Raw genomic sequence first — 21,827 nt, forward strand, 5'->3', positions numbered from 1 at the left:
GCCAAAAGACACATGAAAAGATGCTCAACATCACTTGCTATTAGGGAAATGAAGATTAAAACAGTGAGATAACATCTCACACCACATAGAATGGCCATTATTAAAAAACGGAAACTACAAATCCTGGTGAGGATGTGGAAAAATAGGAATACTCCTTCACTGTTGGTGGGAGTATAAAATGGAACCAATTTAGCAGTTCCTCAAGAAGTTAAATATCAAACTGCCATATGATCTGGCAATCCTGCTACTAAGAGTACATTCAGAAGAAATAAATGCAAACACACAAACAGATATTTGCACAGATTTTCATAGCAGCATTATTCACAATTGCCAAAATATGGAAACAACCTAAGTGTCCGTCAACCAATGAATGGATAAACAATACGTAGTATATACATACGATGGAATACTATTCAGCTGTAAGAAATCAATTGGTGAAGCACATGACAACATGAATGAACCTTGAGGACATTATGTTGAAAGAAATAAGCCAGGCACAAAAGGACAAATATTGTATCACTGATAAGAACTAAAAATGATGCATAGACTTATCGAATTTAACAATGGAGTGTAGATTGGTGGGAGGCAGAATGTGGGTTGAGAAAGGGCAGCTGATGCTGGATGTATGTAGAATGTTAAATACAATCAATTGGGAAGCAGCTGTGGCTCAAAAGTGATTGAGCACCTGCTTCCTACATAGAAGGTCCTAGGTTAAATCCCCAGTATCTCCTTTAAACTATTATAAGGTCAATTGTAAATATGTGGTAATGATAGAGTTAATGGTAGCACTTTAAAATGAGTGCAACAAACATTGTATTTATAGATGTGATTGTGGCTGAAAAGGGTAGTCTAGAGAGGATAACGTTTGTAGGAGGACAGCTGGTGGGACTGTATAACAGTGACTTTGGAAGAAGAAGATTGTGGTTAATAATATAAACGCAGGAATGTTCTACAAGGTGTTATGAATGTGGTGATACTTGAGAAAAATATAACTAATGTAACTTATAGACTATAGTTAACAATACTATTGTAATATTTTTGTAGCAAAAACAAAGAAGGTACTTATAAATTAATGCTAAAGGTCAAAGAATATGGGGTTTGGTTTTGTGAGATACGAATATGATTAGGCATTTTTTTCTCTTTTTCATTTTCTTCATTAATAATGAGGCCTTGGCTATGCCATTTAACTAATCTGTGTTCATCTTGTATCTTCCTAAACACTGGAGGAACAAATAAGTTTGTTGCTGGGATTAGATGAGATAAAAGTGCCTGGACAGAATTTTTTAGGAGTAATACCTCCATAACTTGTTGAGGTGCCTTTTGTCTGTTATTTTCTGAATTTGAAATAAAGTCTGAATTTAAAAAAGAATGTACTCAATAAATTCTAATGGAATAACCGCTTTTACAATATCGTCATTGTTAATGTTTCCATAAAGATAAAGGAGGTTAACACTACCCATGGCTGAACAATTCATTTAGAAGTTCACAATAATAATAACAGAATCATTAATAATAATCCCTACAATGTAGAAATATTAATATAGGTCAAGTGCTTTGAATAGTACTTGGCATATAGACTTTATTAATAGTATTATTGCTATCATTATTTGTATTATTATTTAATATAAGCTCATAACCTAAGGAACTAAAGAGTAACACAATCTAAGATTGTAATGGAAAGTTCTCAGAGGAAAAGGAAGTCTAACAAAATAAGAGTTCATTAGTATTTTACTGATTAGCATTTCATTTGAAACAAATGCATTATTGATAAAAACAGTAATCATCATTTAATAACAGGTTACATTTATTGACCATGATGTGGCAGTATTCTGATTATTTCACATGTATTATCAAATCATGTGATTCTTACCTTATTAAGGAAGGTATTATACTCACAGAAAAGAAAACAGAGACAGAGAGAAATTAAGTAAATGGCAAAAGTTCACACACCTAGGAAGTGGGGGAGCCAAGATTCAAACCCAGTCAAACTTCAAAGTTTGTATGTGTATGCTTTAACTTTAGTAACAAGGAGATTTTCATATCAGTAACTCAATAATTAAAATGATGAGTAACAGACCTGAAACAAAGACTTTGTGATGAACACAAAATGACTTTACACTAATGTAATCCAGACCTTCTAAGGATAGTAAGCAGTCAGCAGAAAAACAGCTTAACATGGAAGAGCACTAACTGATAAAATTAGCAGACCTTCAAAATTGTGAAATGAAAGAAGTGTATAAACCATAAAGATCTCCCCACTTCCTGAAAATAACAGAAGTGGACTTTAGAATGATGTGGGCTGGGTATGTAAGTCCCAGCTCCAGCACTTACTAGCTGTGATCTTGGGAAAGCTATTTTACCTTTCTATGCCTCAGATTTCTAATTTGCAAAATGGAGCTGATACACAGCTTTATTAGCATTATTTGGGAGGGGGAGAAATAGAAATTTAAAAAAAAACAGTATTGAAAGTGAGATAATGTATAGAAAATACTTTGCACAGAGCTTGCCACATAGTAGGTATTACTGATGCTATCAATAAAAAGCAAGCAGAACTATTTAACTCCTATTCAACTTACCTCTCTGTGAAGGGAAATTATCTTCAAACTTAATAAACAGAACAAACATCAACAAGTAAAAAGGGATAAATGAAACTATTGAAGAGTTAGTACAACCAACCTAGCAACTCTAAGTGATTCCAAGTTAGCTAGTCTAGATTACCTGGGTTCCTGGATATTTACGTTATTGATGAAATCTCCGTACTGCTACTAAAATCACAGTACATGAGAGATGCTAGGAGACACAGGAGCTTAATGTGAATTTTAGAAGTGACTCCTAAACAGATGGTTCCTATAGATACAAAAAGAAATACAAGGGAGCAGATGTAGCTCAAGAGGTTGAAGCGCCTGCTTCCCATATATGAGGTCCTGGGTTCAATCCTCAAAACCTCCTAAAAACAAACAAATGAACAAAAAAAAAACAATTTTCATTGGGGAGCAGATATGGCTCAGTGGTTGAGCACCTGCTTCCCATGCACAAGGTTCTGGGTTCAATCCCCAGTGTATCTCCTTAAAAAAAGAAAAAAAGAATACAAAAACGTCAAGCCAAAACAACCTTATTTCCTTAATTTAAAAAACAGGAGTATGTATTTGTGTGCATGTATACATACTTAAAATTGAGTTGCTGCAGTTCAAAAGATCATTTAATGAAAAGTATCTTAACTCTAACAAAAGTGAAGTTTATTTTGTGTGATCTATCTTTAAAAAAAAAAGACAATTAAAAGAAAATTTTTAATACTGAATTTTGAAGGAAAAAGAAAAATGAAGTTTAAATTGAGTAGTGGGGGCAATATAACTCCAGCCATGATACACCTGCCCAAAAAACTCAATTGCAATTTCATACAACATCATTACAAGTACAGTGCTCCAAACAAAAGAAAGGACAAATTCACTCTTTACTGCATCCCTGAATTGTTGTGTTCAGTGCTGTATAACGACCAAAGAGAAAATCTACTAGTAAAACTAGTACTACTACCCAAATGAGAAATGGGAAAGCAGACTGGTTTGACTACAGACACCATCAATATGATAAGCATATCCAGAAACGGTAATTATAAAAGAGAAAGACCCTACAATGAGGTCCAGTTCAATCAATTCAAATCTCTCTGGTTTAGGGGTCCACACAAAGAGCACTATTCAAATCACTGAGATGTTATCAGTTCTAGAGGAATACTCTTACTTTAAAATGCAAACCTAAGGACAAACTTTCTTTCTGGAAGGTAGATTTCAATTTTAAGGAAAAATTCTCTTCTAGTATTCAAGGCTGCTGAAAATAGGAACTAGAAATGTCAGCCTTTGGGAAAGGTTTGGTGATAACTAAAATAATTTCCAACTCTAATATTTATGATCTTGACATTAAAAAGCATTCAGAAAAAAAAACAGCAAACCTTTATTATCAAAACTGAACTGAATATAATAATAGGGGGTGTATAGGGGAAAAATAAACCAAATGTAAGCTATGGACCATAGTTACTGGTAATAGTCTGATGATGTTCTTTCATAATCTATAAGAAATCTTCCACAACAATGCAAGGTGTTGGCAGAAGGGTAATGTATGGGAATTCTGCACATTATGCATGATTGTTTTATTAGCTCACAACTTCTCCAATAAAAAATACATATTGAAAAATAGAAAAAAGAAAAGCTGAACTTACTTATACTTCATTTTGACATTTTATGGTTCTCCTATTTCCTACATACATACTAATATCTCAATACTTTAATTCAAGAAATAATGTTATGGAACTGCATTACAAATGTGAGAATAGGCATCATTCAGATATCAAAAGGAAAATAAATTCCTGATCAGAAGTAATTAATTGACATATATGCTTTTGATATTCTACATGAATAACCAGGAATTTGCTCTACATATTAAATTGTTTCATGGGTTATCGGTATATGTTTAGGTAAGATAAAATCCTATCTTCTGCTTTATGCCTCCCCTCTTAAATGGTCTTAAAAAGAGGGATGTTTTACTCACGACCACATCCCCTAGCACCTAACACAGGTCCTAGCACATAAAAGATACGCAAAATATGTGCTTGCTTCGGCAGCACATATACTAAAATTGGAACAATACAAAGATTAGAATGGTCCCTGCGCAAGGATGACATGCAAATTTGTGAAGCGTTCCATATTTTTAAAAGACAGCAATAGCTACTGCTAGGGCTCCCACAAAGAAAGCACCTAAACAAAACATTGTGAAGCCTGTGATGGTTTCTGCTCCCCGAACTGGTAGAAAACGCTAAGTTGGCAAATCAAGTTTTTAAATAAAGATTGGGCTGTAACTCAGGGAAAAAAAAGATAGACAAAATATATTTGCTGAATGAATGGCAGACATTTACTGATCACTTACAAAATGTCAAACACTCCATCGGTGTTTCATATGTAATGACTAATTTAATCCTCACAATCACCCTATGAAGTCAGTAACATTATTTTCCCCATTTTACATAAGAGGAAAAAGAGATAACCTGACAGAGAATTATTAAATCAGGAAGATGAGATCAGATTCTAATGCCAAGTTACTTTTAATCATTTCACAATGACTGAGTAACTCTTAGTGCTCCAAACATGTTGGCAATGACAAGGCTGAAATTGATAGGATACAGAGGTGACAGTGCTGGAAAAAGTCCCTGCAACTGTCTGAAGCAGGGCTCCATATATGTAGTGGGAAAAGGTTAGTGTAGGGCTAAAGGGCCAGACAGCAAGAGGGTACAAGGGAATGAAGCTGCTGGTCAAATTGTTGTGCCCCGGTCACTAAAAGTCAAGTAGCATCAGCGGGGAACTGCCATTAGCTGCAAGAAAGCAAGGCAGCTTTTAATCATTAGCAGCACTAGACTCACAAGCCACAAGATGGATTCCCCCACAGAAGACCTATTTCAGTCATCCTGACCAGTGATTCATTTTCTCTCTCCCTACAATCAACCACATGCCTCTGTCTAAAAAAAGTGCTGATATAAATTTTAACTAATTCTATTCATTGGTGTCGTGCTCCCTGTTCTTACTTTTGGAAGGAAAAGTATACCTAAATAGTCAAAAGCATCCTAAAAAAGACGAGCGATGCAGTAAGGCTTTCACTACCTGACCCTGAAACAGATTACAAAGCTACAGTGGTCAAAATAGCATGGTATTGTATTGGCAAAAAGATAAACACATTGATCAGTGGAATAGAATTGAGACCCCAGAAATAAACCTTCACTGCTATGGCCAATTGGTTTTTGACAAACCTACCAAGTTCACATTACTAGGACAAAACAGTCTCTTCAACAAATAGTGCTAGAGGAACTGGATATCCATATCCAAAAAAAATGAAAGAGGACCCCTATCTCACTCCCTATACAAGAATCAACTCAAATTGGATCAAAGGACTAAATATAAAAGCCAGGACCATAAAACTACTAGAGGAAAATGTAGGAAAACTTCTTCAAGATCTTGTAGTAGGTGGTGGTTTCTTGGATCTTATACCCAAAGCACAAGCAACAAAAGAAAAAAAAATAGATAAAAGGGACCTCCTCAAAATTAAACACTTTTGTACCTCACAGGACTTTGTCAAAAGAGTGAAAAGGCAGCCAGACTCAATGGGAGAAAACAGTTGGTAATCACATATCCAGTAAGGGTTTAATATTCATGATATATAAAAAGATGCTACAAACTCATCAATAAGACAAACGACCTGACTGAAAAAGCCAAAAGACTTGAATAGAAATTTGTCCAAAGAAATACAAATGGCAAAAAAAAAACCACATGAAAAACTGTTCAACATCAGCAATGACTAATCGAGAAATGCAAACCCAAGCTACAATGAGATTATCATTTCACACCTATCAGAATGGCCACTATTAAAAAGATAGAAAAGTACGAGTGTTGGAGAGACTGTGGAGAGAGAACATTACTGTTAGTGGGAATGTAGAATGGTACAGCTACTGTGGAGGACTGTTTGGCAGTTCCTAAGGAAGTTGAATAAAGATTTGCCATGTGACCCAGCAATACCACTACTAGGTATACACCCAGAAGAACTGAGAGCAGAGACATGAACAGACATCTACACATCAGTGTTCATAGGGGTGTTATTCAAAATTGCCAAAAGATGGAAACCACCCAGGTATCCATCAACCAATGAAAGGATAAACAAACTGTGCTGTATACACATGATGGAATATTATGCAGTTTTAAGAAGAAATGAAGTCGTGAAGCATATAACAACATGGATGAACCTGGAGGACATTATGTTGAACGAAGCAAACTAGACACAAAAGGACAAATACTGTATGATTGAGCAATTATAAACTAAATATATTGTGTAAACTCATGGAGTTAATAACTAGAACATAGTTAACTAGAAAATGGAATCAGGTTATAAAATGAAAAGCAGAGGTTAACTTGTGCAGAATTGGTAAAAATGGATGTGTGTTAATCTTTGGAAATGAACAGAAAAGGTGGAAGCTGAACATAATATTTATAACTAGCAGTACTATTAAGTGGGTATAAAAGTGTGGTACTTCCATGCATTTCAAAATGCTCTCGTTTTGCTTTTATTTCTACCTAAAGGTGTTTTCCTGTGCTGTAACTTTAAGTACAGTTTGAGGCAAAATAACCATGAATCCCATCCCCACCCACACCTCAAAAAGATGAAAAACTATTGAAAAAAATGGTGTAGAAGAAATGCTCCATACAAATGGCTCCCTCAGGGCACCCCTCCTGCAGTAATCAATACCCAGAACACAAAAACCTCTCAGCCCTCTCAAGTGAGTACAATAAACATTCATTATATTTTATGTAAACACTCTGCTTTTTTACTTCCAAATGATTTTGCTAGTGCTTGTAAAAATAGGCTGTCAGTACTCATTCTGCTTCTGTCACTGTATTAGTCAAGGTGCCCTAGGGAAACAGAAGAGAGAGGAGGTATCTGTAAACATCATGAGATTTTTGTAAGAATTGTCTCACACAACTGCGGGGATGGCCAAGTCCAAATTTCGTAGGGCAGGCTGCAAGTTAGGAACTCCAATGAAGGTTTTTTTGTTTTGTTTTGTTTAATCTTTTTTTTTCCCCAATGAAGATTTTTGATGAATTCCCCAGGAGAAGCTGGCTGGCTGAAGTAGAGATAGAAATTCTTACTATGACTGCTGAAATCATCAAGTCTTCCTTTAAGGAAGGAACTGTTTGGATGAGACTTCCCTCATTGTTGAAGGCCATCGCCTTAGTTTATTGAAGTTGTAATAGTCCACAGATGCAATCAACTTTCTCATCATTTTAATCCGTGAAATAGCCCCACAGTAATAATCAGGCCACTGCTTGTTTAATAAAGTCAACTGGACACCATAACTTAGCCAAGTTGATTCACAGGTATATACCCAAAGAACTGAAAAAAGAGACTCAAAAGGATACTTGTAAACCAAAGTTCATAGCAATATTACTCACAACGACCAAAAGGTGGAAATAATGCAAGTATCCATCAACAGGTAAGTGAATAAACAAAACGTGGTATAGCTATACAATGGATTATTCAGCCAAAAAAAGGAATGAAGTTCTAATACATGCACAAAATGGATGAACCTTGAAAACATGCTAAGTGAAACAGGCCTGACATGAAAGGATAGAAATACTGTCTGATCGCACTTCATGAGGAATGTAGAACAAGTAAATTCAAAGACAGAAAGTAGAAAAGAGGTTACAAGGTGGTGAGGGATGAGGTGCAATGCTTAATGGGTATAGGGTTTCTTTCTAGGGTGATAAAGTGTTTTAGAACTAGAGATAGTGGCTGCACAACATTCTGAGAGTACTTAATGCCACTGAATTGTTCACTTTGAAATGGCTAAAATAGCAAATTTTATGTTAGGTATATTTTACCACAAAAAAAGGGAAAGGTTCCAAAAAAATAAAATAATAATAACTTTATACACACACACACACACACACACACACACACGGGTCTTCCTTTATGTTTGTATGAACAAGAATGGTGTGGAAGGACATACCAGGATATTAAGATATGGTTGATTTTTACCCCCTGTTTTGAGGGGGGCAACTCAGGCCCCTATATTACTCAGAAATCCTTTCTCCTTGTGTTGTTGTTTTTGTTCCACCTCTGTTGGTGAACATTTTAATTTTTTCCAGTTTTTGGTGACCCAGCTGCTTCAAATATTTGAATACAGACATTGTGAGAAAATTATTTCAATTTACTTGAGTAAACAAGTAGAAGTGTGTTTACAAGGTCATTTAGTAAGTTTATAAGAAACTAGCGCTGTCTTCCTACATGGTTGTATTGTTTTGCTTTGCATGCATGTGAGCAATGTTTTCCATTCATGCCACTATTTAGCACTATCTTTTAAAAAACTAGTCTCCTAATTTTTAATCTAACCTGCCCTTACAATCTCTTTTAAATTTACAATTTCTTTCAATCTATTTTCTATTTAATTTTACATATTAACAGCTTTTAAAAGAGCCACTGATATACTCTTTTATTAATTTATTGAAGAATATCACTCATACATAAACATACATAAACAATAAGTGTATAATAATAGTTGTAAACTTACAAAACAAACATATATAACATCATACAGGACTCTCATAATTCACCCTACCACCAACAACTTGCGTTGTTGTTAAACCTTTTTAACTAATGATTAAAGAGCACTGTCAAAATATTACTACTAACCAAAGCATTTTTTCCCCAACCAACCCCATTATCATCTTTATATCATTTACATATATGAACATACATAAACAATTAAGTGTAGAGTAAAAGTTGTGAACTTACAAAGCAAACATGTATAATATCATACGGGGTCCCATACATCAACCCTCCACCAAAACCTTGCATTGTCGTGAGACGTTTGTTACAAATTATGGAGGAATATTGTCAAAATCGTACTACTAATCATAGTCCTTATCTTACATTCAATGTGTTTTTCCCCCAACCCACCATATTATTATTTTTTAAATATATTTTTATGACAGAAATTATTAAACTTATAAAACAATTATGCACATGTGCAGAATTCCCAAACAACACCCCTCCATCAACACACCACACTGTCGTGGAACATTTACAACAGATAAGATGTCATCTGATTATTACCATGTCCATAGTGTACATGGTTCACATTTTCCATACTTCCCCATTATCAACACAGTATATTTTTTGCATAGATGCAAGAATATTATATTATGACGGCCAACCACAGTCCACAGGTCGCTCCAGCTGTATTTTTCCCATGCTTCTCCACATTCCCAACACCCTGCAGTAGTTATATACATTTGCTTTAGCTCACAAAGGACACTCTTGCATCTATACCATCAACCACAATTCTCATCCACCTCTTGGTTTACAGTGCTATTCAGTTCCTAGATTACTCTTTAGCATTCTGTCAACTGGGATTTACATACCTAGACTACCATTTTCAGCCACATCCCCATTTATAAACTAGCTGTTACTCACTATGTATTACCATCTACTACATATTTTCACACTTTTACAGTAAAGCTAATTAAAACTTCTACATACATTAAACATCAGTTGTCCATCTCAGTCCTCCTCTTATCTCCTTTAAGAATCCACCTTCTATCACCAGGTCTTGAAGACATTTTCCTACAATCTCTTCTAGAAGTTTTATGGTTCTTCCTTTTATTTTTAGGTTTTTGATCCATTTTGAGTTAATTTTTGAATAAGGTGTGAGACAGGGGTCCTCTTTACTTCTTTGGCTATGGATATCCAATTCTCTCAACACCATTTGTTGAATGGATTGTTCAGCCCGACCTATGTGTGTTTGACAGGCAGTCAAAAATCGTTGACCATACATGTGAGGGTAATTTTTCTGAACCATCAATTTGGTTCCATTGCTCTGTGTCTGTCTTTATGCCAGTACCATGCTATTTTTACCACTGTAGCTAGGTAATATGATTTAAGGTCTGGAGATGAGAGTTCACTTTTCCTTTTCATGATGTTTCTGGCTATTCAGGGCCCCTTACCCTTCCAAATAAATTTGATGATTGTGTTTTCAATTTTTTTTAAATGCTGGTGGAATTCCTTTTTTATCAGGATTGCATTGAAACTGTATATCAATCTGAGTAAAACTGACATCTTAATGATATTTAGTCTTCTAATCCATGAGTATGGAATGTTCTTCCAGTTATTTAGGTCTTTTTTTATTTCTTTTAACACTGAGTTGCAGTTTTCTGAATACAAGTGCTTTACATCATCGGTTAAGTTTACTCCTGACTATTTGAGTTTTATCTGTCATATTTATTTTCACTACTCTTTTGATACTTTTAGTTACTTTTACTGATATAATCTTCATTTCTAGACTCTCTTCCAGGCCTCTCTCTCTTGTCTTTTCTTTTCAGGCTCTAGCACACCCTTTAGTATTTCCTGAAAATCTGGTCTCTTGCTTAGAAATTTTCTGTTTCTGTTTATCTGTGAATATTCTAATCTCACCCTCATTTTTGAAAGACAATCTTGCTGGATATAAGATTCTTGGCTGAAAGTTTTCTCTTGTAGTATGTTAAATAAATCAGACCACTCTCTTCTTACCTCCATAGTTTCTGGTGAGAAATCAGCAGTTAATCTTATTGGGTATCCTTTATATGTTATGCATTGCTTTTCTCTTGCTGCTCTCAGAATTCTCTTGTCTTTGGCATTTGACATTCTGATGAGTATGTGTCTTAGAGTTGGTCTATTTGGATTTTTTCAAATGGGAGTACACTGTGTTTCTTGAACATGGATATCCATGTCCTTCAATAGGGCTGGGAAATTTTCTACCATCATTTCCTCAAATATTCCTTCTGCCCCTTTTTCCTTCTCTTCTCGTTCTGGGACACCCATGACACATATGTCTGCATGTCTTTTACTGTCATTTAGTTCTAAGACCTTGTTTGATATTTTCCATTCTTTTCTTCACCTGTTCTTTTATATGTTCACTTTCAGAGGCCATTTCTTCAGGCTCACCAATCCTTTCCTCTGCCTCCTCAAATCTGCTATTATATGATTCCAGTGTTTTTTAACTTCATTTATTGCATATTTCATGCCCATAAGATCTGCTATTTTACTATGTATGCTTTCAAATTCTTCTTTGTGCTCATCCAGTGTCTTCTTAATATCCTTAATCTCTTTAGCCATCTCACTGAATTTGTTAAGGAGACTTGTTTGAACATCTATGATTAGTTGTCTTAACTCCTTTATGTCACATAGAGGCTTATCTTGTTCCTTTAACTGGGCCATAGCTTCCTATTCCTTGGTGTGGACTGTAATTTTTTGTTGGTGCCTTGGCATCTGGCTTACTAGAATATTTATTCTGGGTGCAGTTTTTTTCTCTAGTTTAGAGCTTCCTGCCCTTTCTCCCTTACTGGTTGTGCAGTAGAAGCCAAGGTGGTAATTGGTACTATAAGCTATGGAGCCTCAAGCTGCCCTCATTGTGCCAGGGCCAATGAAGCTTCTCCCAACTTTCTCCTCTGCCAAGGGTAAGGACAGAGTCACATGTGTGTGGAATAATCCAAATCGTGCAGGCCTAGACTGTAGTTGTCCAGAGAGACTGATGAGGCTTCATGCCCCTTTCTCCCCTGCCTGGGGTGAGGATGGAGCTGCAGGTGTGGGCAGCAACCTATTCAATGCGGGTCCACGATGACCACAGTTGCCCCAAAAGGCTTCTGATTATTCAGTCAGTGTCAGTCAAAGGTACCTGCAGTTACCTGGATAGGTTGGTGTAGGGCCCACCAGCCTCCCCCATGCCAGAGGTGGGCGGAAGCCTAGGCTAGGATGAAAGAAACCGGTTCCTACCGTCACTGTGATTTTCAGTCAGCCCAGCTTCCCCTCAGGCTAGGGGCAGAGTCAAAAGGATAGCCACCCACCTCTTTCCAACTTGGACAGATTCACACCCTACCCTAGGGTTGTACCTTAGCCAGCCGAGTGTACCAATCAGTAGTCAAAATCAACAGCCAACCATCTCCTCCTCCCCTGTTTTTGGGAAATGGAGCTTCAAATTCCAGCCACAAAACAGCGCCTGGGTTGGCTTGTACCACTAGTGTAGGAAGATCACCAGCCTCTGTGGCTTGGCTGGTAGTTTCCTGGAAAGGCTGGTGCAGGTCCCCGCAGCTTCCTCCCCACCAGAAATGGGGCTGGGCCTAGCCTAGAGCTGCAATCTGATGTGGATGGAAAGAAGCCAGTCCCCACCAGCACTGGGATTTTCAGCCCACCCCACTTCCCCTCGTGCCAGGTGCAGAGTTAAGATGGTAGCTCCCAGCCTCTTTCTGACTTGGACAGGCTCAAACTTAGCTGTTCAGGATTATACTTCAGCCTGCTGAATCTACTGATCAGTAGCTGAAGTTGTGCCCAACCATCTCTTCCTCCCCCATTTTGGGGAAGTGGAGTTGTCAATTCCATCCACAGAACAGCTCCCGAGGCAGCCTATGCCTCCAGTGGAGGATGGACACTGGCCTCCGGGGCGTGGAGCTCTCTACTTACAAGTCTTCTCTGCAGATGGGCAGTCTCCTCCTTCTAGTCCTTCAAGGATGTGGCAGAATGCTCTTCTTGTCTCCTGGAGCCCCCAAACAGGTGCTTCAGCTAGCTCCAGAGAGTTCTGGGTATTTACTAACTGCCCTGTCGCAAGAGCTAACCCTAGGAATTCCTTACTCTGTCACCGTCTTGCTGGTCTTCCCTTGATAATACTTTTTGGCTAGATCATATGGTATCTGAATATATCGCAATAAAACTGCATTTCCTTGAGTGTCTGTTTTTTGTTTATTAAGTATTATGGAAATAATGTAAAAGCTTTAGTAACAACTGAAGAGATGAATGCACAATTATGTGATTATACCAAACACAGATGGTTGTATACTTTGGATAAACTGGATGCTTTATTAGTATGTATCAAAAAACTGATTTGTTTAAAATTAAATAGGGTGGGTGGGAGAAAAAAGATATGGTTACTATAGATAATATGGGAATTACAGGTAGTAGAAAGGAAGGAGAAAATTATCATTTCTTTTATGAATCTTTGTATTATTTAGTTATAAGTATGCATTTTTTATTTCAAATAACATCAAATAAAGAAAAAAAGTAAAGAAAATATTTATAAAATGGAGAAATCACTTATTTACTACATGAAGTCTCACAAAAAAGAATATAACAAACTTCCTTTACTCACAGTGCTATCAAGTTGACAGAATGATGTGGACATAAGGTTGATTTTAGCATGTCAGCTTTTGAGGATGTTAGTAAAAATGAAGTATGTTAGCTGAGTGAAGCATGATTAAGTGGACATCAGCTGATCAAATTAAAAAACAGACTCACAGCTAATCATAATTTCAGAGAGGTGGTTAAGAGCACTGGTGTCAGACTAAATGGGTTTAAATAAGCTCAAAAAACTGAGACTTCATCAGCTATAGTAACTCAAAGCACAGTGTCCTGAGCAATCACAAGATTAATGATACCCACCTACAGGGTTATGGACTAAACCAGCAGTTTTCCAAGTGTTCATTGTTAATATAACAAGAAAATACTCTAAAACGGGGGTTCTTAACAAGGGGTCTCTAAACTTGAACTGAAATTCAAAATAACATTTTTGTGGGGATGTGTTGGTGTGGGTGTGATATATTTATTAAATTATACACAGTATAGTGTGAACTTAGTAAGGGGGTTCGTGGTTTTCACCTTATTGGCAAACGGGTCCATGGAACAAAAACGGTTAAGAACCCCTGCTCTAAAATTTCCTTTTTTGTTTATAGTATGTTAGTCTACCGATAATTATTACGATTAGAAACTGAAATATTTTTAATATTTAATAATCCTTTAAAAATCAAAACAAACTCATATTAGCATAACATGATATTATGAAAAATAGCAACATTTTCTACACTAAAACGTGAATGACACATTTCTGCAAATTTCTTTAATGTCTGGCTTACTCAATGACAGCTAGATTCTCATTTCTGCTTCTACAATCTACCAATTACAATATCATATGTGTTGTACCCTCTAGAAAACTCCACGGACACTCATGAGAACAGCGAAAAAACAGTAACTTCTTATTATTACTGTACAGATCATTTTGACCCAACTGACCCCCAGGAGTCCCCACAGATCAGGCTTTGAAAACCACTGCCCTCAGCCAATTGATTCTCAATCTCTATGAATAAGAGTCAGAAATCCAAACTTTTAAATTTATATATTCAAAATTGCGATGGAAAACTTAGCTATTAAAAGTTATATTCCTACTTCACACTAACACATTTCAAACAGATTAAAGATACCATGTTAAAATGTATGTGTGTATAAATAACAGAAGATAATATAGAAAATTATATCATATATTGTTTGCTTATGGGTAAATTTATGTAGTAAAGGTATAAAAATACACAGGAAAATAATATCAAAGTCAGGGAAGAAAGACTGGAACTGAAACATACCAGGGAGCTGAATTATATTTGTAAATTGTTATTTCTTATGCTGGGTATTGGGAAGACAGGTGTTTGTTACATTACTTATAATCTGTCAAAAGCAGTTGTATTTTATAATTTGGTGAATCAATAAAGTATAAGACAGTTTTATGAACTTTCATAGGCAAGATCATCCTACGACAACTTTTATAAGATTTCTACACTTAAGGACATTGAAAAGCAAAATTAAAAGATAAATAAAAATAAGGGGAACACATATAAACAAAAAGAGTTACTATCCCTAACATACAAAGCTCCCACAAAGCAATAAGAAAAACAATGCATTAGAAATATGTGCAAAGGAAATAGGCAACATACATAGTAAATATAAATTGTTAATAAACACAAGAAGTTTGACAATCCTATTAGGAAATGCAAATTAAAATGAGGTATTTTCAACCATTACACTAGTCGAATTTTTAAAAATTAAGATTGATTGCCTTGGGTGCAATGACAAGGGTTCAGGGAGAAAGTATATTTTTATATAAACTAACAAGAAGAATCATTCTGGAGAACAATTTGGCAATATTTACGAAATTTAAAATGTACAACTCCATTTTACCCAGTGTTCTCACTTTCAAGAATGTATTCTATAGAAAATGTAAAAGTTCTCCAGGTAATTTAAATGCAGTTAGGACACAATCCAGTATTTGGGAGCCAATGACACAGTCCAACTCCCTGTTAGAAGCTTAACTACCCCCATACCAGTGTTTTAGACAATTGAGGGAGAAAGGCTTAAAAGTCAGAGTTGTAAAAAGCATAACCCTTTTATTTAGGTATGCTGTATAGTACAATGGTTAAGAGGGTAGGTCTTGAAGCCAAAATGCTAAGTTCAGATCCCAGCTCTACCACTTTGCTAGTTATGTATAATCCTCTGCACTTTAGTTTCCTCATTTGTAAAATGAAAACAACAATACCTACAATTCATAGGGGTATACGTAAAATAACACTGAGATAAGAGTTGGATCTAAGTTCTCAACCACTGTACTAAAAGCCAATTATCAAACTTATTTGATAAATTAAAAAAGAACCAAGTTGGAGAACTCTCATTTCCTGATCTTAAAGAATATGACTTAGCTACAGTGGTGAAAAAACCAGCATGGTTCTGGCATAAAGATAGACATATTGACCAATGGAAATGAATTTAGAATTCAGAAACAGACCCTCACATATATAGTCAAGTGATTTTTGATAAGGCTAGCATGAAAACCAAAGAATAAAATGGTGGAAGTAAATAGAGCATTTACAGTACTATCATTGAATGTGAATGGATTAAACTCCCCAATCAAAAGATACACACTGACAGAATGGATTAAAAACCACAAGCCATCCATATGCTGCTTACAAGAAACTCACCTTAGACCCAGGGATACAAAATGGCTGAAAGTGAAAGGTTGGAAAAATACACTCTATGCAAATAGTAACCAAAAAAGAGCATACTAATACTAATATTTGATACTAATATCAGACAAAACAGACTTTAAATGCAAAAAAATTTTAAGAGATATAGAAGTTCATTATATATTAATAAAAGCGACAACCTATCAGGAAGATATAACAGTCATAAATATCTATGCACCTAACCAGGGTGCCCAAAATAACATGAGACAAAATACATGGCAAATCTGAAGGGAGAAATACACAGCTCTACAATAATCATTGGAGACTTCAACACCTAACTCACATCATTAGAACAAACAGAAGATGAACAAGGAAACAGAGAACTTAAACAATATGATAAATGAGTTACACCTAACAGAACACCGCATCCAAATTCAACAGGTTATACATTCTTTTCAAGTGCCCATTGATCTTTCTCCAGGATAGACCACCTGTTATGGTACAATGCAGCCCTCAATCAATATAAAAAGACTGAAATTACACCTTCTCAGATCATAATGGCATGGAACTAGAAATCAACAATAGACAGGAAAAAAGTAAATTCGCAAATGTGTGGAGGCAGAACAAAACACTCCTAAATTATCAGCAGGTCAAAGAAAAAATTCCAAGTGAAATCAGTAAATATATTGAGACAAATGAAACCGAGAACACAACTTATCAAAAGGTATGGAATATAGCGAAGGCAGTCTTGGGAGGGAAATTTATAGCCCTAAATGCCTATATTAAAAAAGGAGGAGATATACTCAAAGATTTAAATAAGAGAACTGCAAACCAATCCCAAAGCAAGCAGAAGGAAAGAAATAATAAAGATTAGAGCAGAAGTAAATGAAATAGAGAGCCAAAAAATCAATAGAGAAAATCAACAAAACCAAGAGCTGGTTCTTTGGGAAGATCAATAAAATTAAAAAACCCTTAGCTAGTAGACTAACAACAACAAAAAAAAGAGAAGATGCAGACAAATACAATCAGAAATGGAAGGGGGAAAGTTACAACTAACCCCACAGAAATAAAAAGAATCATAAGAGGACAAACTAGACAACCTAGATGAAATGGACAAACTTCTAGAAATACACAAACAACCTACACTGACACTACAAGAAATACAAGCACTTAACAAACAATCACATTTAAAGAGCTTGAATCCATCATCAAAAATCTCCCAGCAAAGAAAACTCCAGGACCAGACAGCTTCACAGGTGAATTCTACAAAGCATTTTGAAAATAACTACCTCCAATCCTGTTTAAACTCTTCCAAAGACTTAAAGAGGAGGGAAAACTACCCAACACATTTTATGAAGCCAAGATCACCCCAATACCAAAGACAGATAAAGATATTACAAGAAAACAAAATTACCAAGAACCTTTCTAATGAACATAGATGCAAAAATTCTCAACAAAATACTTGCAAATTGAATCCAATGGCATATCAAAAGACTTATACAAATATATGCAAAGCTGGCTCAACATAAGAAAATCAAACATAATACACCACATTAACAAACTGAATGGAAAAAAACACATGATGATCTCAATCAAGGTAGAAAAGGCATTTGACAAAATCCAGGATCCTTTTTTGATAAAAACATTTCAAAAGATAGGAATAGAAGGAAAATTCCCTGAAATGATAAAAGGCATATGTGAAAAACCCACAGTCAACATTGCACTCAATGGGGAAAGGTTGAAAGCCTTCCCTCTAAGATCCTGAACAAGACAAGGATGCCTACTGTCATCACTGTTATTCAATATTGTACTAAAAGTTCTAAGTAGGGCAATTAGACAAGGAAAAAGAAAAATTAAAGACATCCAAATAGGAAAAGAGGAAGCAAAACTCACTGTTTACAGATGACATGATCTTGTACTTAGAAAATTCTGAAGTATCCTTGACAAAGCTACCTGAGCTAATAAATGAGTTTTGCAAAGTGGCAGGATATAAGATCAAAATACAAAAATCAGTAATGTGTTTGTACAATAGTACTGAACAATCTGAGGAGGAAATCAGGGGGAAAATTCCATTTACAATAGCAACAAAAGGACTCAAATATCTAGGAATTAATTTAGCCAAAGAAGTACAGGACCTATATGCAAAAAACTACAAACAGCGCTAAAAGAAATTTTAAAAGACCTAATCAAATGGAAAGACATTCCATGTTCATGAACTGGAAGAATAAATATTGTGAAGATGTCAATCTTACTCAAACTGATTTATAGATTCAATGCAATACCAGTCAAAATCCCAACAGTTTACTTTACAGAAAAAGCAAATTCATTTGGAAGGGAAAGTGTCCCCGAATAGCCAAATGCTTTCTAAAAAAGAGCAACATGGGAGGAATTTTACTGCCTGACCTTGAAACATATTACAAAGCTACAGTAGTCAAAACAGCATGGTGCTGGCATAAAGGTAGACACATCAATCAGTGCAATAGAACTTAAAATTCAGAAATAAACCCTCACCTATACTGTCAACTGGTTTTTGACGAACCTACCAAGTTCATGTTAACAGGACAAAACAGTCTCTTCAACACAAGGTGCTGGGACAACTGGATATCTATAACCAAAAGAATGAAAGAGGACCCCTATCTCATTTCCTATACAAGAATCAACTCAAAATGGATCAAAGACCTAAACAGAAAAGCCAGGACCATAAAACTACTAGAAGAAAATGTAGGGAAACATTTTCAAGACCAGGTAGTAGGAGGTGGTTTCTTGGACCTTTTACCCAAAGCATGTGCAACAAAAGAAAAAAAGAGAAAAATGGGGCCACCTCACAATTAAACACTTCTACACCTCCCAGGACTTTGTCAAAAGGATGAAAAGGCAGCCAACTTAATGGGAGAAAATATTTGGAAATCACATATTTGATAAAGGTTATATATCTAGCATATATGAAGAGATATTACAACTCAACAATAACAGACAAACAAGGATAACAATAACAAAAAAAGATAAACAACCCAATTTAAAAATGGCCAAAAACTTGAATAGACACTTGTTCAAGGAAGAAATACAAAAGGCAAAAAACACATGAAGAAATGCTCAACATTACTAATGATTAGGAAATGCAAATCAAAACTACAATGAGATATCATTTCACGCCTGTCAGAATGTGACAGAGAACTAGAAGTGTTGGAGACGAAGTGGAGAGATGGAAACACTTATTCACTGTTGGTGGGAATGCAGAATGGTACAGACACTGTGAAGGACTGTTTGGCAGTTCGTAAAGAAGTTGACTATAGAACTTGACACATGACCCTGCAATACCACTACTGGGTATATATCCAGAAGAACTGACAGCAGTGACACAAATAGATACCTGCATACCTATGTTCATGGCGGCATTGTTCATGATTGCTAAAAAATGGAAACAACCGCTGAATGGATAAACAAACTATGGTGTATTCACCTGATGGAATATTATGCAGATGTAAGAAGAAATGAAATCATAAAACATATGACAACATAGATGAGCCTGGGGGACATTATGTTGATCGAAGCAAGCCAGACACAAAAGGACAAATACTGTATGACTGTATTACTACGAACCAAATATATTGTGTAACATATTGTATGATACAAAAACAAAAAAATGTATATGTATCCAGTACATTTAAATGACAAACGGATGTTTTTAAATTCAACTGTGTTTTCTTTTTAGTTCTAATTGTTTATATTTACAAGTATTAAATGTACAAAATAAAGTTAAAAAAACAAACAAAAAGAAATATAATTGTGGCTGAAAGGGGTCGTCTAGGAAGGTAAGTGTCAATTGAAAGAAAGCTAGAGGATAATGTAGGGACTGTACAATAGTGATTTCGGTTATAGATGATGACTGGGAAATAGTACAAATACAAGAATGTTCCTCTATTACAGGGTCTTAAGAATATGGAGATACATGGGGAAAAAAACGAATGTAACAGACTATAGTTAACAGTAATATTGTAATATTTTCATAGCAATGGCAAAGAAGGAACTGTAGCAATGCTAAGGGTCAATAATGGGTTTTAAAGAATATGCGATTTTTCCTTTTGGAGTAATAAACACACCAAATGTGAGCTATGGACTAGAAACAGCAGTAATATTATAATGAGGTTCTTTCATCATTTGTAACAAATGTTTCACAACAGTCTAAGGTGTTTGTGATAGGGCAATGTATGGGAAACCTGTATGTTTTGTTAACTTATAACTTCTCAAATTAAAAAAATTTTTAAAAGAACATATTTACAAACTAAAAAAAAGTGCAATTAGTTAAACCAAGTTATTCAAAATATTGTGTACATTCATTTGTGTGTGCATGTGTGTGTGTGTATATATGTAATTTTCCATTACCCTTACAAAAATAAAGACTAGGTTCATCCAAGAGTTTCTTAAAAGTCTGAAATAAAAAATGCAAACCCCAAATTGTACCCACTGCTGGCCAGCTAGAAAAGAGGTCAGGCAGGATGCAAGATTCCTACTTGGCTTTAGCCCAGTTTTGTACATCCTGGGAGGTCAGGCCCACAGCCTGAATTTCTCACATCAATCACCATCAAAGAACAGTTATTAACCATAGAAGAATTTTATCCTTGAAGAAACTGTAATGCCACAAAATCTCCCCTTAGCATATTATGTAAAGTCAATATCTAGACGTTCATTTAATTCTGGTTTCTTTCACTGATTGATCTGTGATCTTGGCAGTTTTCTTATTTAGTTAAGCCTAGATCATTTTTCCAACACTGAACAAAGAAGGTAGTTACTGCCAAAATGTAAATTCAAAAAGCAGAAAGCTGCATTAGTCTTAAATTTAACACATTTTATGGCTCATGTGGGATAGAGGTTCCATTTCATAACTGGCTGAGTCAAAGAATAAATGGGATTTAAATCACTGCTGCTAGGTTTTGATGTGGAAGAAATTTAAGTAACTTCAATAAGAAAAAAAAAACTGGTATTTTGCTCTGACACACATGGGATTAGTTACAATGCTCCAATACACTTAATCAATATCACTTCAATAATGTTTCAGTTGAAAGGGCATTTTCATTATTATTCTCTTGATCTCATTTTCATTGATGGTCTACCTTTTTAAAGTTATATTATCTAATTGTGGGGAAAAAAAGGGAATGTAGCCTCAAGAAATTCAGTGGAATGGCACTGTTCTGATCATAAAAAATAAAATACTCTTAATGAGAAAGTAAAATGGTGCAAAATATTTCTAAATATTTAAAAAATCAAATGACTGCTTTTAAGGAAACAATCAATTATTTACTTTTCTTAATGTAAAATAAATTGCTTATCTTTCCTTGGGACATATAACAAATGACTTCAGTTTTAAAGATGATATTATATTCCTATAAAATTGCACTTTACTTCCCTCAAATCAAATCATTTTAAAACCAAAGAAACTAGGAAGTGGATGTGACTCAAGTATTTGGGCTTCCAACTACCATACAGAAGGTCTGT

At 35.3% G+C, this 21,827-nt stretch overlaps 1 protein-coding gene and 1 non-coding gene across 3 annotated transcripts in view; one reads left to right on the forward strand and one right to left on the reverse strand.

The window, feature by feature from the left end:
• The window catches only part of EIF3H (eukaryotic translation initiation factor 3 subunit H), a 108,685-nt gene that overhangs the window by 74,742 nt on the left and 12,116 nt on the right, over window positions 1-21,827 (reverse strand). The gene's annotated exons all lie outside the window — the stretch shown is intronic.
• LOC111767349 (U6 spliceosomal RNA) lies at window positions 4,597-4,700 on the forward strand. Its single transcript, XR_002799194.1, has one exon. It is a non-coding gene; the product is annotated as a U6 spliceosomal RNA (small nuclear RNA).

This window comes from Dasypus novemcinctus, chromosome 14 (assembly GCF_030445035.2).
Source record: "Dasypus novemcinctus isolate mDasNov1 chromosome 14, mDasNov1.1.hap2, whole genome shotgun sequence".
Classification (NCBI taxonomy): Eukaryota; Metazoa; Chordata; class Mammalia; order Cingulata; family Dasypodidae; genus Dasypus; species Dasypus novemcinctus.